The sequence below is a fragment of the Mustela nivalis genome (assembly GCF_964662115.1).
Source record: "Mustela nivalis genome assembly, chromosome: 7".
In the NCBI taxonomy this organism is placed as follows: domain Eukaryota; kingdom Metazoa; phylum Chordata; class Mammalia; order Carnivora; family Mustelidae; genus Mustela; species Mustela nivalis.
The window spans coordinates 83479381-83500635 of record NC_139026.1 but is presented as its reverse complement, the minus strand read 5'-3'; the positions used below and the strand labels follow the sequence as shown (position 1 = coordinate 83500635).

General features: G+C 36.2%; 1 protein-coding gene, 1 long non-coding RNA gene and 1 pseudogene across 5 annotated transcripts in view; 2 read left to right on the top strand and 1 right to left on the bottom strand.

Annotated features, from left to right (window-relative positions):
• The window catches only part of LOC309870143, a 76712-nt gene extending 59363 nt beyond the window's left edge, over positions 1-17349 (top strand). The window contains exons 2-3 of the long non-coding RNA XR_014314509.1: positions 10344-10477; positions 16730-17349. This is a non-coding gene — a long non-coding RNA (uncharacterized lncRNA). The remainder of the gene's footprint in view (positions 1-10343; positions 10478-16729) is intronic.
• The window catches only part of LOC309870140 (uncharacterized protein), a 101959-nt gene that overhangs the window by 63631 nt on the left and 17073 nt on the right, over positions 1-21255 (bottom strand). The window lies entirely within an intron of this gene.
• LOC309868835 (ribonuclease P protein subunit p29 pseudogene) lies at positions 8563-9298 on the top strand (annotated as a pseudogene). The gene has a single exon. The product of its transcript is annotated as a ribonuclease P protein subunit p29 pseudogene (transcript).

Here is a 21255-nt window from a genome sequence, read left to right as displayed (position 1 = left end):
ATTTTTGCGTATAGATTTTTATCCCTTTTTTTGTCCAAACTTTTTTTCCTCAAGCCTTGATTTCTTTCCTCATGATGCCCTCCTTGCTATCGGTTGCCTTAGGGATAAATAACCCCCCAAATATTACATTTTCACAATTTAATTTAGTCTTTCTCATAAATTCACTACAATTCTCTATTTCTCAGTCCACAGTCCTTTGAGGTAGAGGCTATCCGTGAACTCCTCAGTACTCTCCTCAGTAATATTTCTCTTTCATGAATGAACACACATTTTGCACAGATAATGGACTACATTTTTCAGCCTTCCCAGGGTTTGGTGTGCTGATATGACTGTGGCCTAACCAATAAATTGTAAACAAAAGTATTGTGTGGGTCCTCCAGGAAATCTGCCTGGAATACAGATATGATGCTGCAGCTCTAGCAGCTATATGGACTTTGGGGATTGGAATCACATCCTATAAGTAGGAGAGCTATGAACTGGAAGGATCCCGAGTCTTTAGTAACTTTGTGGAGATGTCATTCTAGCCCAGAGCCATGTTAGATTTCTCTGTTATACACAATTGAAATAATTGTAATGGGTACACCCTGACTCAATTATGGGGAAAAGTTAAGGTGGGGAAAAAGGATAGTTTAAGATGATTAGCAGAAACTTAAACTATTTAAAAAAAAAATCACAAGAAGAAAAAAGAGAGACAGCTTAACCCAACTGGAATTTTTATACACAGCAATTTTCTTTTTAGATATGTGTTTCTGATAGCTAAGTATCTATTTTAATCTTAAATATTTATGATTTGGATAAATTCTCCCTATGGCCTATGATAAAATCATAGATTTGATTGGAAAATATATGGGATTATTAACATCAAAACTTTAAACCAAATGCTGCCAGACATTAGGGAAACATGTTACGGATTGGTGTTTATATCTGGTTTGGTTAGTACAAAGCATTTCTTTTAAGGTTTTTTTTTTTTTTTTTTTTGCCTTAATAGTTTGGTTATGAACTGTTCATGCTAAGAAAAAATATTTCTCAAATATCATAATAACCAGAATGGTATTATTATTATCATTTATTATTGTTGCCAACACTTACTGAGCACTTATGACATGTGAGCACTTTGCTAAATACTTTACTTATATTAGTTTTATTTAATTTTTCACCTGTAAGATAGAAATGAAATTATTATTCCCACTTTCCAGTTGAGGAGATCAAAGCCAAGAGAGTATATCAGTGGCTTTAGAAAATGGAAGATAAGACAATTTAGACTTATCACAGGCAACTGGAAAAGTCAAAGGAGAACCCCAAAAAAGTTTGCTTGAAGATACTGGACTGCTGATGAGGTAGTGTAGCCCTCAAACCAGAAGATTACAAAAATAAAGAAATGTGAGCTTAGTATTTGAGGAAAGGGTACATCGGAAGAGGGGAACATTTTCTCTGCTGGAACTTGAAGGTTTTCAAAAGATGGCTGAGTGGAGCACTTTACATTTATAGAGTGAGGGCCACAAAATTTGGAGTCCAGGACATTTTGGAGTTGGGAGCTCAAGTAAACACTTTGGCTTGGGACCCTGAAGGGCTAAATTTTACTATTAAAGGTGAACTACATATAATTTAGCTCACATATCGAAGTGCCCTAGAAAATCTTAATTCTTAAAATTAAATAAAGGTATTCTGAATTCATAATATCCCCAGGTATCTGACAAAATAAAATGAAAAATCCTCTCTAGAGAAAGACAACATTATCCTAGGGCTGAAATGATTTCACTAATTTCTATATATAATATGTGGTCAGTCAATAATAACAGCATATCAGGAGACTAGTTAGTATTAAGACAATCAGTAGAATCAACAGACTATAAAAACAGAACCCTAAGACCACTGGATATTAAATTAATAAAATGCTGGTTTAAAATATCTTGGATGCCAAGTTCAAGGAGATAAAAATAAATTTGGTTGAGAGCTAGAAACCACAGAAAATGACACGACACAATTGACTTCTCCAAAAAAATCCTTGTCAGAGTATAAATCTTATAATCTTAAAAAAGCTAAGAAATTAGTAGGTGGATTAACAGAAAATTAAATACAAATGAAGAAAGAATTAGTGAATTGAGAGAGCTTGGAACAAAATATTTAAAATTCAGATGGAGATATAAGACAAAATGTGATGAGAGAGAAAGATGAAAAACACAGAGGAAAGAATGTAAGAGTCCAACCTACATTTAATTAAAATGCCAGGAAGACTTAATAGATAAATGGAAAGAGTCAATTTTCAAAAAGATGAAGGATGCCTTTTTTCAAAAATTGCTGAAAGACAACAAATCATAGGTTTAAGAAACTATGTAAATGGATTCAGGATTAATATGATATCCACATCTGAATACATCATAGTAAAACTGAAGAAGAACAACTAAAATGAGGAAAAAAAGAGATTACATTAAAGAAATAGGTCTGAGAGCTGCTATGTCAATAGAAACAATGAAAGCCAAAGACTAGAATTCTTTACCTAATCGAAACATCCTTCCAGAGTAAACGAAAATGGAGAGAATTTATTTTCAGAACATCCAAAGTAAATGAAACCTGAAACATACTTTTTAGGAAGAAGGAAATGATACCAAATAGAAATTCAGAGAGTAAGAATGGGAAGATGAATAGTAAAAATTTGGGTAAATATAAATCAATAAAACAATAATTATTATGACTTATGCAGGTTTTTAAAAAAGGATTTATTTATTTTAGAGAGAGGGAGTGTATGTGCACATGAGCAGGGGGAGGGGCAGAGGAAGAGGTGGAAGGAAAATCCCAACTCAACTCCCTACTGAGTACAGAGTCTGATGTGGGGATCCAATCCTATAACACTGCGATCATGACCTGAGTGGAAATCAAGAGTCAGAGGCCCAACAAGCTGAGCTACCCAGACACCCTGACTTACGTAGTTAAAAAAATATCGAGGACTTGAAATATATGACAATAATAGCATATAAATTGGGAAGAGAGTTAACAGCAGTCTCCGTGCCGAGCAGAGAGCCCAATGTGGGGCTCAATCCCAGGACCCTGGGATCATGACCTGAGTTGAAGGCAGAGGCTTTAACCCACCGAGCCACCCAGGTACCCCTCTTCCCTTCTTTTAGATCAATTATTTTTCTATTTCATATTTTTCCTCAGTCAGCTTGGAAATTAGTTATATGTTCTTTTATTATTCTTTAGTGAGATTTCCATATGTATACTTTATTTATCAAAGTAATCTTAGTTGATGTTTTTACTCTCTTCTAAGGCAATGAAAAGACCTTGGAATACTGTTATTAATTAATTAACTCTCTTCCCAACTTATATGTTGGGAATTAGTTATATGCTCTTTTATTATTCTTTAGTGAGATTTCCATATGTATACTTTATTTATCAAAGTAATCTTAGTTGATGCTTTTACTCTTCTAAGGCAATGAAAAGACGTTGGAATACTGTTATTAATTAATCTGTTAACTCTCTTCCCAACTTATATGTTGGGAATTAGTTATATGCTCTTTTATTATTCTTTAGTGAGATTTCCATATGTATACTTTATTTATCAAAGTAATCTTAGTTGATGCTTTTACTCTCTTCTAAGGCAATGAAAACACCTTGGAATACTGTTACTAATTAATGCTGTTAACTCTCTTCCCAACTTATATGCTATTATTGTCATATATTTCAAGTCCTCGATATTTTTTTAACTACGTAAGTCAGGGTGTCTGGGTAGCTCAGCTTGTTGGGCCTCTGACTCTTGATTTCCACTCAGGTCATGATCTCAGTGTTATAGGATTGGGTCTCCACATCAGTCTCTGTACTGCCTCTCTGGTCTCCTGTCAAAGAAATTAAAAAAAAAAATTAAAAAAAAACATTGCATTTTTATAAGCCATGGAGATACTAAAAAAGGTAGTAAAATAAGGTTATAAGTGGTTTTACACCAATATATTAAAAACTTCATTGAAACACATTCTTGGAAAAACATATTTGGTCCAATATTGACATAAAAAGAAACAGAAAATCTCAATATTCTTACAGTTAAAAAATTTTTAATTAAATATTTTCCTACAAAGAAATCTCCAGGCTCATATGGTTTAACTATCAAGTTCTAAAATATATTTAAAGAAGAAATAATCCTCCTCTTACAAACACATCTCTTCCAGAAAATTGAAAAAGACGTTTGCAAAATCGTTTTATCAATCCCACATATCTTCAATCCAAAATCTGACAAGGGCATCTGAGAAAGGAAAATTAAAGGTCAATCTTATTTAAAACATGAGGGAGGGGCGCCTGGGTGGCTCAGTGGGTTAAGCTGCTGCCTTCGGCTCAGGTCATGATCTCAGGGTCCTGGGATCGAGTCCCGCATCGGGCTCTCTGCTCAGCAGGGAGCCTGCTTCTCTCTCTCTCTCTCTCTCTCTCTCTCTCTCTGCCTGCCTCTCCATCTACTTGTGATCTCTCTCTGTTAAATAAATAAAATCTTTAAAAAAAAAAAAAACATGAGGGAACATAGCAAGCCAAATTCAACAATATCCAAAATGGTAACAGGTAATTACATCACAAACAAGTTGGGGTCCTAGGAATTCTAGGTTAGATACAATTTGCAAATAAATTATGTTACATTAACAAAATAAAGGAGAAAAATCACATGATCATTTCAATAAATGCAGACAAACTCAACCTCCATGATAATTTAAACAACACTAGTAATAAACTAGAAATGGTTTACTGATAAAAAGTTTCTAAAAATCTTATAAATATCATGCATAGTGGTACAGTGCTGAAAACTTTCTCTTGAAATAAAAAACAAGAGCAGGTTATCTGCTTTCATTCTATATCTATCCCACATTGAATTGGAGAGTATATTAAGATACTTTTACGAGCAAGTAACAGAATATACAATTAGATATGGATTAAATAATGAAAATTTCCTGTCTAACATAACAGGAACTCTAATAAAAACTTCCTGGATTTTCCCAGTGGCTTAGGGATGTCATCAAGGACCCAAGTTCTTTCTGCTTTGTCCCTCTCACGTTGGCTCTTGGGCTTGTCTTTTCATAGTTCACAGATTGGCTGCCACAGAGAAACAGAACAATATTTGCCAAAAAAGAATTGCATTGCCTCCCATTCTCTATTTAAAAGGAAGGAAAACTTGTCCTAGAATATTTCTGGCAGACTTTCTTCACATCCTATTGGACATGATTGGATCACAGGCCAATTCCTAACTTCAAGGGTAGCCAGGAGAATAGTTGGTATTCTAGGCTTCTGTAGGGGTGTGAAGGCCCTGTCAAGAGAAAAAGGCAGAGGAGAATAGGTAGAGAATGTTTTTGTTTAAGGAACAATAGTTTCTGCCATAGATAGCTTAAATAACTCACTCAAGGTCACATTTCTTTTTTCTTTTTTTTAAAATTTTTTATTTATTTGACAGAGAGAGATCACAAGTGGGCAGAGAGGCAAGCAGAGAGAGAGAGAGAGGAGGAAGCAGGCTTCCTGCGGAGCAGAGAGCCCGATGTGGGACTCGATCCCAGGACTCTGAGATCATGACCCGAGCCGAAGGCAGAGGCTTAACCCACTGAGCCACCCAGGTGCCCCAAGGTCACATTTCTTTTTAAATGGTAAAGCTAGGATTTGAACCCAGGCAGCCTGACTCCAGAGACCACACTGAATGGTCATACAGTCTCGACTTGCGTATGACTTTAAAAGCAATGAATTTTAACTATTACTTAATTCTTACCCCAGAACCTATAAAATAACCTGGGTACACTGACTCTTAGTGCCACCCTCAAAGTCTTTGTTATACTCTATTACAGTATTCACAGGAATTAGTTGACAAGTTTTGAGAACCTTAAGTAAGCTAAAATTCATCTGTTTTCCAGAGAAAAACCTTAATTTCACATAGAATTCTTTAGAAATAATTATTTATAACATTTGGGAATTTGAAGATCAATCTATTATGTGTGTTTGAAAGAATGTGAGAACAGCTCATCAACTCTGAAAAGAAGTAATATGCATACAAATCACATAAAAGGTTTATAATAAGAAGATTAAGTATCACTAAGCAGAAAAAGAAACATGAAATACAAGGGCACATTTAAAAATAAAATGGGTACATCTTAAAATAAATCTTTTCAGCAAAGTTAAAACAGTAAAATATGCTTATGTAGGGAAAAAGTTGTAAAACTGTGAAATCATATTTTCACTTCACAGTACATTTAATATTATATGCATACTATTATATTATAACAGAATAATTATACCTATTTATCACCTATTGTAATAAAAGGAGATATAATTGATTTAAAATGTCCTTAAGTAGTTTTAATTATATAAACAAAAATTAGCTTTTATAAGCATGTGTGTGTGGGTGTGTGTGTTTAGAATTGGTAAACAAAGTAACTTTGTGAAATTAACTTACCCTTGGCTCTAATCATTACTTTCAGATCAGAGTCTTGTGAGTTCCATATTCTGTGGTTGTATTTTTATATATAAAAAAAGAGAGCATGTAATGCTATTTTTTTTCAGCTTCCAGCCTAACCTGGACCATATTTTATTTTCACTTTCTATGTGGGTTCATTTATGGTTCACAAGTCAAAAATGACCATTCACAGTCTTATGCTGTCTATCCCCAAAAGGCATTGGCCAGGCTTGTGTATGAAGAGGGAAATTGAGGTCAAGGCAGCAGGACCACCTGTATCTGGATCTTTTGTGGGTAATCTACTACCATCATGGGTATAGTGCTGGAGTCTGGAGGCCTCAGAGTGAATAAAGGGGAGAACTCAATCAATTACATTTCTATTACCCTTTGACAACAGTTCTAGGTACTCTGGAAATTACGAGCCACCCCATATTTGCAGTTCAACAGCTCATAATCTATGGGGGAGAAGTAATTATACATAAATGAATAGATAACTGGCAGATTATACTAGGCAATTATAGAAGCATCTGGAGAGAAGAATCCTCTCTGGGTAAGAATATGGGCAAGTTTCAGGGCACCTGGAAGACTCGGTTAAGCTTCTACCTTCAGCTCAAGTCATGATCCCAGGATCCTGGGATGGAGCCCCACGTCAGGATCCCTGCCCATCTTCCCGGTTTGTAGACATTCTCTCATTACACATGGCTGAGAGAAAAACCATCTCTCTTGAGTCTCTTTTCAGTTACGCTTATGCCATTCATGAGGATAGCACTTTTAAGACCTGATTACCTCTCAAAGTCTCCTTCACCTGACACCGCCCCACATGAATTTGGGGGGAGGACACATTCAGTCCATAACACCCCTAATAGCAAGCGTGCAACTCTCTATAGAGTACCACACCTCCTATATTTTAACTGAGTTCCTCAAACACTCTAAATTTAATAATTCTTTGATTCCATGGGGGTTTTGAATTCATTGATCCATAAGTGGAAGCCTGTATCTTCCTCTCCCCTTCATCCATTTTACCTAACATCCCACACACTCCCTTCTGGCAACATTGAGTTTATTTTCTAAACTTAGAGTTCTGGTTCTGCTTTTTGTTTATTCATTCTTAGATTCAATTTGTATGTGGAGTCATATGATATTTTTCTTTCTCAGTCTGACCTATCTCCCTTAGCAAAATACCCTCTGGGTCCATCCATATTGTCTCTAAAGGCACAATCTCATCCTTTTTTATGGCTGTATACTATTCCATTGTGTATACATACATATATGTACATTTTCCTTATCTATTCATTTGCTGGTGGACACTTAGGTTGCTAACATATCCTGGTTATCGTAAATAATACTGCAATAAACACAGGAGTGCATGTATCTTTTCAAATTAGTGGGTTTTTTTTCCTTCTTCTTCTTCTTTTTTTTTTGGTAAATTCCCAGTAGTGGTCCAGTTTCATCTTTTACATATAGATTTCCAGTTTTCCCAGCATCATTTGTGGAAAACACTGTTTTTTTTTTCTCTATTGTATATTTTTGCTTCTTTTGTCATTAATTAACCAACCATTTAATCATGGCTTTATTTCTAGGGTCTCTTTTCTGTTTTATTGATGGTCTGTGTCCATTTTTGTGCCAATACCGTACTGTTTTTATTACTAAAGCTTTGTAGTATATCTTGAAATCTGGTATTGTGATACATCCAGCTTTGTTCTTTTTTCTCAAAATTGCTTTGCCTATGTAGGGTCTTCTGTGGTTCGATATAAATTTTAGTATTATTTGTTCTAGTTTTGCAAAAGATGCTGTTTGTGTTTTGATAAGAATTGCAGTGACTGTAGAATGCTTTGGTTAATAAGGACATTTTGACAATAATAACTAAGCCAAAAGCATGAACTATATCTCCATTTGTTTGTTTCATCTTCAATTTTTTTCATCAGTGTTTTATAGTTTTTGAAGTACAGGTCTTTTACCTCTTTAATTAACTTTACTCCTAGGTGTCTTAGCCTTTTTGGCGGAATTGTAAATGGAGCTCTCTTTTTGTCACTTGGCGTAGTGTATTGAAACACTACTGGGGCCCGCATATCTGCGACCCTAGCTGAGAGTTGGAGGATCTCAGTCTGGCGACTTGGTGCATCCTTCCACACGGGACTTTGTTGAGAAAAGTTTTGATGGCCAAGGCTGCAGAGAAAAGTGAAGAAAGGTAAAGAGTGAGGGTCGCCCCCAGGAAACGTCATCAGAATGCACCGGAAGTGGCCCAATACTGAAGCATGTGATGCACCATGAATTTTCTCAGAAGATGGCTGGAGTTTGATGCCCATCTTCCGGGAGCCCAACAGGCGGAGGTTCCTGAAGCGCAGCATGCCCCACACGAGCCAGCAAACCTGCGAGGACTAACTGCAACGTAAGACTGTGGTCTGGGAGTACTCCACTCACCAAAAGAGAAAAGAGAAGGGGAAAAAAATCCAAATACCTTTCTGCCAGGCAGAGGAGGGAGATGCACCTTTTTGAAATTGAGCCAGAGCAGCAGAGCTATGGTCTTCTCGCCCTCTAAGAGAACTCTGAAAACAGTACCACCAGGACCTGTGCAGTACTCTCAACCCAGGCACGCAGCCACAGAGGATTCAGGCCAAGCTCTTAAAGGCAGATCTTCATGGGGCTCTTGTTTAAGTCACAAAATCCAAATGCACCTCCTATGTGGGTGTTACAGGAATCCTTCTACAGGAAACAAAGCACGTTTTCAAAATCCTCACCAAAGACTGCCTGAAGGTTATCCCCAAACTAAACTGTGCGTACACAATAAACATTGATAGCTTCATTTCCAACATTTATGGAAGCAAATTCCAGCTTCTGTCAAGTTAGCAATCTGCCAAGAAATTCAAAGCAAAGGGAATAGTTGATCTGTGAGCTCTTTGCTGTGGAGACGATTGTTTGTGACCCCAAGGACTGGGCGCAACTTAGTGCCTGTCTCTCAGCCAAGAGATGGCCAGGCTGGTTCTGGTTCTAGACCACCCCTGACCCATTAACAACAGAGTTAAGAACAATTCATCATCCGGGATGAAATGTGTGGTACTGAGCAAATAAATCAGGGAATGGAGGGATGTATATGTTTCTAGGTTATGATGGGTGTGTATTGCTCCCATGAGAGAAAAGCATTGTAGAATCAGCACAGGTGGACCTGACTGGTAACATTATTAGGTTCTTATATCTTTTTCATCCTTTTCTGTGTCTCCTGAGTGTTCTGTTAATGAATCCATTGTTTATGTGATAAACACACACACACACACACACACACACACACACACACACAAACCCCTTCTAATTTCTGGGTGTCTATTTTGTATCCTGCTACTTAATTTAGTATTTCTAATAGCTTTTTGGTGAAGTTTCAGGATTTTTTAATGTATAGTATCATGCTATCTGTAAATAGTAGCAGTTTAACTTTTTATCAGTATGGACCCATGTTACTTCTTTTTCTTGTCTAACTGCTATAGCTAGAACTTCCAGTATTTTGTTGAATACAAGTGGTGGGAGTGGACATCATTGTCTTGTCCTTGACCTTAGGGGAAAAGCTCTCAGTTTTTCACTACTGAGTTTGATGTTAGCAGTGGACTCTTCGTGTATGACTTTATTATGTCAAAGAATCTTCCCTCTAACCCCACTTTGTTGAGAGTTTTTATCATGACTGGATGTTGAATGCTGTTAAATGGGTTTTCTGCATCTATAGTAATGATCACATGATTCTTATAGTTTGTTTATTTGATGTAACACATGACATTGATTTGCAAATATTGAACCATTCTTGCATCCCTGGAATAAATCCCACCTGGTTGTGGTGAATGATCTTTTTAATATTTTATTGTATGTACTTTGCTAATATTTGAGGATTTTTGTATTTATGTTCATGAGATATTGGCCCATAGTTCTCTTTTTTGTTGTTGTGTATTTGCAGGAGGTGCTACTTTAGGTAACTACCTTTTGACCCCACCACAATGTCCCTCACTCTATGAAAGCAGAGGATTAAGGTCCAGACTGTGGAGAATAGCTGCAGAGTGACATGGACTGTCATCCATCCAACCCCCATCAGTGAGTTACCCTGAATAAAACTCTATTTCAATGGTATGAGGTGGCCTTCTTCATTTTTTGGCCTTAAAGTACCTTTTCAGTCTGGCAGATACTTCATTGTCCCTTATCCTCCTAACATTTTCCCGCTGAAAAATCTGCTAACCAGTTTATGTCTGTTCTCATAGTCTTTGCCATTCTGCCTGTTGAAAGATTAATTGTCCATTTCCCTATATAAAGCCAACTGAACTGGTTGTACATGGACCCAAGTAACCCAACTGGGCAGATGAAGATTTTCTCACCTACTCTGGGACTTACCTCCTAACAATTATCCCTTCTTTCTCCTGAAATATCACATTTTCCTTTACAATAGATTATTTTTCAGTCTATGAGCATGTTATAATAGCTTCTTTAGAAAACAAAAACCCTCACACAACCCTTTCAGATACTATTCTATTACTCTGCTTCCCTTTATAGTAAAACTCCTCAAGAGATTTCCTTAAATGTACTGTTGCTCTCTCTTTATCTTCTATATTCTTTTGAACCCATTCCAATAAGGCTTTCATTTTCATGACTGGACTAAAATAATAATTGTTAATATTTCCATGAATCTCAATTTTGCCCAATCTAATAATCCATTTTATTTAAAACATGTACTTACTATTTAAAAATTAAAGAAAAAAATTAGGCAGGAGAGTTTGGTCTGGAAGAGCAGTATGGTACTGGCACAAAGCCAGACACATAGACCAAAGGAATAGAGACAGAGAACCCAGAAATGGACTCTCAACTCTATGGTCAACTAATATTGCACAAAGCAGGAAAGACAATCCAAAGGAAAAAAAAAAAACCACTCTTTTCAACAAATGGTGTTGGGAAAATTGGACAGCCACATGTAGAAGAATGAAACTGGGTCATTTCCTTATACCATATATCAAAATAGACTCAAAATGGACGAAAGACCTAAATGTGAGACAAGAATCCATTAAAATCCTAGAGAACACAGGCAACAACCTCTTTCTTCTTGGCTGTAGCAACATCTGATAAAGGCAAGGGAGACAAAGACAAAAATGAACTATTGTGACTTCATCAAGATAGAAACCTTTTGCACAGCAAACAGTTAACAAAACCAAAGACAACTGACAGAGTAGAAGATATTTGCAAATGACATAGCAGATAAAGGGCTACTATCCAAAATTTATAAAGAATTGATAAAACTCAACAACCAAAGAACAAATAATCCAATCAAGAAATGGGCAGAAGACATGAACACACATTTCTCCAAAGAAGACATAGAAATGACCAACAGGCACATGAAAAAAATGCTCAACCTCATTTGGCATCAGGGAAAGAGAAATCAAAACATCAATGAGATACCACCTCATACCAGTCAGAACGGCTAAAATTAACAAGTCAGGAAACAACACATTTGGCAAGGATGTGGAAAAAGGGGAACCCTCCTACACTGCTGGTAGGAATGCAAGGTGGTGCAGCCACTCTGGAAAACAGTACGGAGGTTCCTTAAAAAGTTGAAAATAGAGCTATTGTATGCCCAAGCAACTGCACTACTGGGTATTCACCCCAAAGATACAAATGTAGTGACCCAAAAGGGCACCTGCACCCCAGTGTTCATAGCAGCAATGTCCACAAGAGCCAGACTATGGAAAGAGTCCAGATGTACATTGACAGATGAATGAATAAAGAAGATGTTTTATACACACACACACACACACACAGGATTACTACTCAGCCATCAAAAAAAAAAAAAAGGAAATCTTGCAGTTTGCAATGATGTGGATGGGACTAAATGGTATTATGCTAAGCAAGATAAACCAATCAGAAAAAGACAACTATCATATGATCTCACTTATATGTGGAATTTAAGAAACAAAACAGAACCATAGGAAAGAGAGGGAAAAAATGAAACAAGATGAAATCAGAGAGGGAGATAAACCATAAGAGACCCTTAATCATAGGAAACAAGCAGGGTTGCTGGAGGGGAGGTGGATAGGGGATGGGGTAACTGGGTGACAGACATTAAGGAGGGTACGTGACATAATGAGCACAGGCCATTATATAAGACTGATGAATCACTGACCTCTACCTCAGAAACCAATAATATATACTAATTAATTGAATTAAATTTAAAAAATGAAAAGAATATTTATATGAAAAAAACCAGAAGAGCCTTGATACTCAATGTGATCAACGAACAATCAGGATCTGCATTTCCTGGAATCATATTTAAAATGTAGACTCTCGGGCCAATGCCTGACCTTGAGAAAACTCTCTGAGCCTTAGTTCATTTATCTATAAAACAGGTAATAGTCAATTCTTGATCCTCATCTTATTCAACCTTACTGCTGCAGCTGACTAGTTGATTCTCCTTCCTTGTTGAATCACTTTCTTTTCTTGGCTCTGGGATGCCACCTGCTCCTGGTTTTTCCACCATCAAGTTTTTCTTAGTCTCTTGCTAAATCCTCTCCTACTTTGCGATCTCTAAAAATGTTTGAGTGACCATGGCATCCTTTTTGATTATTGTTCTAGCCAGTGTGAACACACAGGTTATAAATGTTTCCAAGATGTGATCCCCAGAGGTTCTTACTCATTACCTCTAGCTTCAGGCAACTTTGTCTGCCTTTTCAAGTGTACAGATATTATATTTTGGGGGGGTGAGCAATGACATGAAAAAAGGTTGGAAAACACTATCCTGAAATATCTCACTTAATTGTTTGCTTTTCAATACCACTTATGTTGCTGATTTCCAAATTTATATATTGAGCTTTAAATCTCCCTTGAACTCCAAACACCTGTTCTGAATGCCCTAAGTAATATTCCTACCTGAATGTCTAATAGGCATCCCAAACTAATAATACCTCGAAGTGATTTCATAGCACCTCAGAGCACCTCACAGCACTCAGATAAAATTAAAAGTAGTAATCCTGGACTCCTAGTCCATCAGTAGATGTAGAAGCTAAATTCAAAGTAGTCCTCAAATATGACCATTTCTTATTGCCACTATTATCTCCATCCTAGTCCATGCCACTGTTATCCCTCATGTGGATAGCTTCAGTTCTCTTTTAACTCCCTTACTTAGAGGCTAGAATTTTATCATATAAACCAAATCATGTAATTTTCCTGTTTTGACCTTCCATTGCCTGCATTTCACACTTAGAATAAAACTGGGAGTCCTCTGATGACCTATTAAGCTACAAATGACCAGGTTCTAGGCTATTTCCCCAACATCATTTCCAATATCTCCAAACTCTTCATGTTCCATCCACCACTGGCCTCTTTACTATTCTTAAAAACCAAGTGTGCACTCACCTCTAGCCTTGTACTTGCTGATCCTCAGCTTCGAACCCTCTTTTGTAGATATTTTCATGCCTCATGCCCTCGCCTCATTTAAATTTTTGCCAAAATATCACTACCTCCTTAGAAAGGTCTTTTTGAAAATCCCAGCCAAAATAAAATTACACTCTGTTCTCTCACTCTCCTTTGTTATCTTTATAGTGTTTTATCTAACTACCAATAGAACTTGTGTTTATTGTTTGTTTGTTTTCTCTCTACCCTGGGGAAAGAAAGTTCTATGAGAAAAGGCAAGCACTAGTTTTGTTTACTCCTGAGTCCTTAAAACCTAGAGCAATTATCAGGCATACAGATGCTCAGTAAATACTCATTTAATTAATTCTGAATAAAGAAATGTTGGAAAGGTATATGATACATTGACATGGTGGTGTGATTGAAGAAAAGAGAGATAAGTAAGAAATATGGCTGGGATGCTCTCACAATAATTCAGGTCAGAGATACAAATCAGTGCTAAAAAATGCCTTGAGAATTTTTTTTTGTAAGAAGAATATATACACACACACACATACAGAGAGAGAGAGAGAAGCAATGTATATATAGGTACATTGTGTATATATATGTATACATATATATGTATACACACACACATATATATACATATTTTCCTTCCAACAAAAAAAATTATACACACACATGTGTGTGTATATATATATATATAATTTTTTATAAAATTTTTATTAAAGTTTTTTATAAAATATAAATTTTTATAAAAATATTAAAAAATTTTATAAAAAATTATACACACACACACACGTATGTGTGTGTGTGTGTGTGTGTGTATAATTTTTTTTTGCTGGAAGGAAAATCCAAGAAGAATCATTTTAATGGCCTCTTGTGAGTACAAAATGTATCTTTAAAAAGTTTAAAGTTCAATGACTCTCCTAGATCTCTAATTCATTCTTCTACCTCATTTACCCTGGCTGTTAGAGTATCCAGTTTAGACTGCATCTCATTCATAGCATTTTTAAGTTCATCCTGATTAGATCTCATTTTTGCCCTTATTCTATATTGTCACTAATGCTTTTCTCAAGCCTAGCTATTGACTTCATAATTGCTACCCTGAAGTCTGTCTCTGACATCTTGCTTCTATCCATATCCAAGCCCTGGGTGTTATATGCAACTAATTATTCATTGAACACTATATCAAAAACTAATGATATACTATATGTTGGGCAACTGAATAGAATAAAAAAAATAAAGTCAATAGTTCACATTAAAAAAAGATAGTTCAATAAATCATTATTAAATGGCATTCAGGATATTAACTGATCATTTTACTCAGCATATATTTATTGCTACCTATAATGTGGCACATGCAGAGAGTGATATAAGCTCCTTCTTTGAGAAAGAAAAAATACAAAAGCAGAAATATTCATCTTCCTTTAAGAACCAAATCAACTTTAAGTAAAGTAAGACAATGAGAAAAAAAAGTAAGACAATGAAAATAATTACTTGAACTAAAGAGTATTTGTTTAATTCAGATACCTTTTTACAAAACGTCTCTGTTAAGGAGGTTAAATTCGGTTAGCTAAAGAAATTTGACTAGTCTGTGCTTGCTTTTTTTTTTCTTTTTTAAAAGATTTTATTTATTTATTTGACAGACAGAGATCACAAGTAGGCAGAGAGAGAGGAGGAAGCAGACCGCCTGCTGAGCAGAGATCCCGATTAGGGGCTCGATCCCAGGACCCCGGGATCACAACCTGAGCAGAAGACAGAGGCCCTAACCCACTGAGCCACCCAGGCGTGCCTGATCTGTGCTTTCGTATAAGCAACATACTTCTTTAAGTTTCCTGCCACTGAAAATAAAGAAAAGGGGACTTATTTTATTAGATGGTATTATCGTTATTACAGCTTGTCTTTGATGAAATGTGTTTCTTATTTCTTTATGGATATCAAGATTTGAGAAACATGAACAGTAATAAAAAGTAGTAACAATAGCTAGTGTAACAGTAGTAGTTTGTTATGTTTATGACTTACTGATTCAGAAACAATGAAATTTAACATACATTACTTAAAAAATTTAAACAGTTATTTTCCTGCCTACAATTAAACTTTTTATTTTCCACACGCCGAAAGTTTTGCAATTCAATATATTTGGAACATCAATTTGATTTCCTGATACAGCTCTTTGTAGAAAATTTATATTAAATAAAAAATGTGGTTATGAGTTTCAAAACATAAAACTCCATGCTAAGCTTTGTTTATTTTCTTCTGCAACACAGGCAATGTACTAACTTTTAGGAATGAACAGAACAATTGACTGACTCAATCTCATGTAAACAAAGCTTATTCAGGTAGAGAGGACAGCCATTAAATTAAAAAGAAATTATTTAATTATACTTAAAGAAAATCCTCAGAGTACTCTGAAAGTAAGTAATGGGAGTATAACCTTGACTAGCTATGAGACTAGGGCATTCAGAGAAAGTTTTCTGAGGAAGAGACATTCAAGCTGAGACCAAAAAGACAAGTGGGCATTTTCTAAATGAGGCTTAGACAGAGAAGAGGTTTTCTGGCAGAAGGAATAATATGTGCAAAGGCTCAGAGTTGGGAAGGAACATGATACTCATGAGGAACAGACAAAGAGCAGTTAAGTTGGAGAAAGCGACTGAGATAAGACTGGCAAAATTGTCATGGGTCAGATTAACTTGGGCTTTGAAGAACATGTTAATGATCTTAGATCTTATTCTATTCTTAGAAAAGAAAAATAAAACTACTGAAGAGTTTTAAGCTGGGGATTTGCAGGACTAGACTTATATTCCATGAAAAGATTAATTTGACTCTTGGTAGAAAATAAAGTATTTCCACTTTTGGTGATATGGGAAAACCAAATACAGGCACACCTCACTTAGTTGTGTTTCATTTTACTGTACTTAATAGATATTCCTTTTTTTTTTTTTTTTTTTTTACAAGTTGAAAGTTCAAGACTTCAGTCGAGGAATAACTGCAGAGGTGGTAGAAATGGCAAAGATTCTGGAATTAGAAGTGGAGCCTGAAGATGTCACTGAAATTCCTGTAATCATGATAAAACTTTAGTGGATGAGTAATTCCTTTTTATAGATGTGTAAAGAAAGTGGTTTCCAAATTTGAAAGAACTTCACTGTGGATAAAACATTATTAAACAGCATTACATGCTACAGAGATATTTTTCATGAAGGAAGAGTCAATTGACACAGCAAACTTCAAGGTTGTCTTATTTTAAGAAACTGCCACGGTCACCCCAACCTTCAGCAACCACCACTTTGATTAGTCAGCAACCATTGACACTGAGATAAGACCCTTCATCAGAAAGAAGACGATTCACTAAAAGCTCAGATGATGGTTAGCATTTTTAGCAATAAAGTGTTTTTAAATTAAGATATGGACATTTTTGAGACATAATATTATTGAACACATAATAGACACAGTATAGTGTAAACATAACTTTCATATGCACTGGGAAACCAAAAAGTCACTTGACTCATTTTATTGTAAGATTCACTTTTTTGTGATCTGGAACTGAAGCCACAATACATCTGAGATATGCCTATAAAATAAAAACAAAACCTACAAAATAATAAAAAAATTATGCATAAATATGGCATTTTTCTTTTAAAATATATAGCTCAGGTTTCAGTTTGAATTCTTCAATATGCATCTTCCCAAGACCTCATCTTGACAGGGCTGGAAAAACTGGCAGAAGTAGTCACAAAGTATCTCTAGAGTGACACACATGAAAGTCAGATAACAGTGGATTTCTATAAGACACAACTGCATTAAAAATGACTTCATGGTATGCTTGGGTGGCTCAGGTGGTTAAGTGTCCCACTCTTGATTTTGGCTCAGGCCATGATCTCACAAGATCAAGCCCCACGTTGGTTAAGATTCTCTTTCTCCCTCTTCCTCTGCCACCCCCATTCTTGCATGCTCTCTATCTCTGCCTCTAAATAAAAAATGACTTCACAACCCAAAACTGCAAAACATAACTAAACAATATAAAAGCAAATTTCATGTGATAGAAAAAATAACAGGTATAGCTCTTTATGATCTTCAGATAACAAATTATTGATGGAACTAACAAAATATGCTTAAATTGCTTAGAATTATTTTTAAAAATTAAATAATTAAAATATGAGAAAAGATCAATATCTTATTAAAAATGGCCAGGAAAATTTGAAGAGAGAACTAGTAAAACATCTAAAATTAAACCTGAAAGTATAATAATTTAAATTAAAAATTCACTAGCTAATATTAAATAGCAAATTCAACAGCTAAAGGGAGAAATAGTGTCTGGAATATAGAGATAAATTATTTACCTAATTACCTAATCAACTGAAGTGATGAAAAGATTTTAAAAATTGCATAAGAGAAAATAGGGCCAAAAATTGGTAGAATTGTTCTAATAGGATTTTAGGAGAGCCTAGAAAATGGATGAAAGAGAAGTAATATTTAAAAAGATAATAACTGGGTGCCTGGGTGACTCAGTGGGTTAAGTCACTGCCTTCGGCTCAGGTCATGATCTTAGGGTCCTAGGATCGAGGCGCACCGGGATCTCTGCTCAGCAGGGAGTCTGCTTCCCTCTCTCTGTCTCTCTGCCTGCCTCTCTGTCTACTTGTAATCTCTGTCTGTCAAATAAATAAATAAGATCTTTAAAAAAAATAAAAAGATAATAGCTGACAATTTTCTAGAATTGATCAAGTATAAAAATCATCATATTCAGAAAGCACTTTAAGTTCAGAGGAAGATTTAAAAAAAAAAAAAAGAAGAAGAAGAATCACTAGATTTATCTTAATAAAACTTAAACAGCCAAAAAGAAAAACAGCCAAGAAAGAAAAGACAGATTACCTACAGAGGAATGGCAGACTGACTGTAGAGTTTCTAGCATCACCAACAGAATCCAAATAACATCTCCAAAAGTCCATAGAAAACCACTGTAAATCTAAAACCTATACACAGCTAAACCATCATTCAAGAAATGACAGAAAACTGAAGACATTTTCAGTAAGAAACTGAAAAAAAGAAGGTACTTCATAAAAATGGACTATATACATAGGAAAAATACTAGAATTAAGTTGTTCGGGACAACAATAGAGATATTCATTAAATTTAGGTTAATGTTAAAACATTGAGATTCACCATTAGTGGAACAGTAATGGAGTACATTTTGTCTTTTGACCCAGTAGGCAGGGAAAAAGGAATAAACAAAATGTTTTCAATTCAATAACAATCAAGAAAGCAAGAAAGAGAAAGCATAATAAAGGAAAGGTAAGTAGACACCACAAAATAAAATGGCCAAAATTGAAAATATCAGCTATAACACTGAATATAAATGAGTTCATTCATTAGAAGACAGAGGTTTTCAGAGTAGACTTAAAATCCAGCCATACCTAAAACCCATAAGAAATATAAAAACATGAAACATTTAAAAGAATGTAAAAATACAGCAGAAAGTAATAATAAAAACTATCCTGCCATAACTATATTAATACTAGGCAAAACAGACTTTAAAGATGAAACATTATGAGAAAGAAGATACAAATTACACATGATATATGAAATACAAAAAAAAAGAAGTAACTACATAGTAGATTTTAATAAATTTCAGTAGTTGAAAATCCAAATAGATGAATAATTTCCAAGGCTAAAAGATTTATATAACAGCTTAATGAAATGAACACATATAGAACCTTGTAAATAAAAACAGAGATTACACACACGTGCACATGCGTGCACATGCACACGCACGTGTGTGAGCATACATGCACACACACACTTTCTTTTGGCCAGCCAGGGAAGAACATGCCCATGGCTAACGCTTCATAGTTCACTGAATTAACTTTATGGTAAGGTAAAACAATCAATATCTTAGCTAAAATAAAAGGCAGCCTGGTGGATTGCTGGGAAGATGGTGGAGTAGGAGGACACTAAGCTCAGCTTGTCCCAAGGATACAACTAGATAACACAGAAAATGACCTGAAGACTGGCAGAATAAACCTCATTATTAGAGAGAAGACCACATCAAAGATGGCAGAAATGACAGAAAAATTGTGGGGGCTAAATGGACCATGGGACTCTCAGTGGGAGGGAGGGACTTTTGGATGTGGAGAAGGGAGAAGGATGTGGAGAAGGACTACCACGTTGGGAAGCCCACACAAGGAAGATACATCCCCATAACATTTGGCTTTGAAAACCAGAAGGGCCAAATTCCATGAGTTCCTACAACAGTGGGACTTAAGGCCTGTAATTTTAAAGATCAGCATGGTTGGATCTCAGCAGGAGGGCAAGAGGAAACTGAATCCCCACCATTAAAATGATAGAACAAATAATGGTCCCTGGAGATAGAGCACAGAAGCAACAGTTTGAAAAAGAACTAAAGGTACAAGGAGGGATATTTATTTAATAATCTCTGAATGTGTCTTGGAGGAACAGAGATATCTGGGAGACTTCTGAAACAAAGGAGCTAGTAGGTGCCATTTCCCTCTCCCATCCCTCAGTCTAAACAAATGGCAATTAGCATAGTGCATACATTCGCCACCTAACTTGCTTATCCCCTGCTCCATCTGGCTTTGGCAGATCTGTCTCCTTTAGCCAGGCCTGCCTCAGTCTTGGTGCTGTGGGTCCCTTCCCCACAGAAGACCAGCACAAACTGTGCCAACAGTGTCTCCTGACCAGCACACTTGGTGGAACCTTGGTCTTGGCATTGGCAATGATAGATTCCCTTCTCATGTTGGACCAACACACAAACCTTGCTAAAACTATGCACCCCATCCTTGTGTTCTTTGCAGATCGGCATCCTCCAATACAGTCTTGCCCAGAGCCAATTCAAACAGGGCCACAAACCTGGCAGTATGCACGCATCCTTGACAGTCACTCCAAAGTGACTCCTATCCTGAGGAGAAGGAAAGACAACCACACACACCAGTCAGGCTGTGGCCCCAGCAGTGTACTGGGAACACACAGTTCATCTGATTATAGGCTGTGGCCACCAATGAAAGTTTTTCAGGGGACAACACAGGGAAAGCACCTTGTAGTTTTGGGCTACTGCATCTCTGGCAAATGCCTGGTCTGACTCAGCTTAAGCCCAAGGTGGCCCCAGACTGGTCTAACACTACAGGGAACAAGCAATGCCCAGATCAGGATAAGAGAGCCATTACAGACAATTGGACTAAAGGAAAAAGTGGATTAGCTACAAAAGCTATGTGCAAAAACACACACAGGAGATACCCCTAAGTGTTGGCTTCTAATAGATAGAAGACACTCCATTGCAAGGCCACTACAGGACCTCTTCTTCACAAGGCCACTAGTTTCAGGAGCAGAAGTGGCTGACTTTCATAACACACACCAAGAGACAAAGAGAGTTAGACAAAATGAAGAGACAGAGGACTGTGTCCCAAATGAAAGAATAGGATAAAACCATAGCAAGAGACCTAAGTGAAACAAAGATAAGTAATATGCCTGAT